This window comes from Canis lupus, chromosome 17 (genome assembly GCF_011100685.1).
Source record: "Canis lupus familiaris isolate Mischka breed German Shepherd chromosome 17, alternate assembly UU_Cfam_GSD_1.0, whole genome shotgun sequence".
In the NCBI taxonomy this organism is placed as follows: domain Eukaryota; kingdom Metazoa; phylum Chordata; class Mammalia; order Carnivora; family Canidae; genus Canis; species Canis lupus.
Window position 1 is genome coordinate 9,201,650 of NC_049238.1, and position 1,433 is coordinate 9,203,082.

The 1,433-nt window shown below is 36.5% G+C and overlaps 1 pseudogene; it reads left to right on the forward strand.

Moving 5' to 3' along the window:
* The first annotated feature begins 292 nt into the window (after positions 1-292).
* Positions 293-413, forward strand: LOC119864078 (annotated as a pseudogene).
* Positions 414-1,433: the final 1,020 nt, after the last annotated feature.

Here is a 1,433-nt window from a genome sequence, read left to right on the forward strand (position 1 = left end):
CTGGTGACCAGCCCCTGACCTTGGGTAGCACAGCTCCATCCCTCTGCTGTCCAGCTTGGGATGGCTCCCCTCCTTTTGCTAATCTCTTGGTCGCTTTGTTGTACTTGTAATTTATTCTTGTTGGTTTTGCCTATCTTTCGTCACCAGTGTGGCTAATTCCCTGGATTAAATCCCTCCTGCTTTGAATGCTTGAAGTGGCTTCTGTTTTTCTTGAGTGACACACAAGCATACTTTCAAACCATAAAAAGCCATGCCCTAAAAAATGTGCTGCCTCAAAAACAATATAAGACAAGCACTCACTTCGGAAGCATCTCTACTAAAATTGGAACAATACAGGGAAGATTAGCGTGACCCCCACTCCCCCGCCCCTGCTCAAGGACAGCACTCAAATTTGTGAAGCATCCTGTATTTTTTTAAAAAATGAAAAAAAAAAACCAAGATTTAAATTTTGAAGTCCCTGCCTTAAAGATGCGTTCCATTATAGATTTATAATTTAACAATAAAAAAATGCATTTTGATCGAAATAGAAGTGTTTACGGTCAGAAAGGTAATTTTGAAAGAATAATCATCAGTTTCTTTAAAAGTTTTTATTATGAAGTAAGACACATTACAATCCACAAAATTTCTAAAAGGTTCATCAATATTTAATTTTCTTCTAAAAGCCACATTAGGATTAACATTACAAAGAAAACAGGCTTTTGTTCCAAGGGAAAAAAAATGTATCTCTGTGATGTGGCTGTTTTATCTGATATCTCTGTTAGCATAATATGGTGGAGGGGAGTATATTTATAATAACAACAGATTCTTTTTCTGAATTTCTGCCCCTTGCTACTTTTACAAACTAAGCATCATTTTACCAGCAGGAAGACAGAGTACATAAAACTTTGCAGCAGCAGGACGTGTTCCCTAATGTTTGGCTAATCTTTGGGTGATCTCAGGGGGAAGGTAATGGAAAAATTTTAATAGTTAGCAGGGGTTACGTGAACTTCTCTTTTGTTACCTGGGCAGCTAATGCTTTGTGAGATGCTATGGAACTAGGGCCTAATGAATCTGTCCAGAATCTCTTCCTTGCTCTATTCAGAACCAATTTGTAGCTAGTTCCTAAGTGCTAAGCTTTAAAAGATATGCTCTTAATAATTAATCCTTTCCTTAAAGTGCTTTGATTTTTCTGATTCATATCGAGTTGAGTATATATTTGGCAACTCTAAGCTTATCAGGGCGAAACAAAATTGTGTTATATTTCTGTCCCCGTGAGATTCTAGTGGAAGAAGCTAGAAAGGTGTGCTCTCCTAACCCTTGAAGAGTATTCTAACCCTTGAATTAGAATACTCATGTGCAAAAATAAAATAAAATAAAATAATTTAAAAAAATTAAAAAAAAAAAAAGAATACTCATGTGCACCAGTCACCATGCATGCTGATCAACATGTGCAG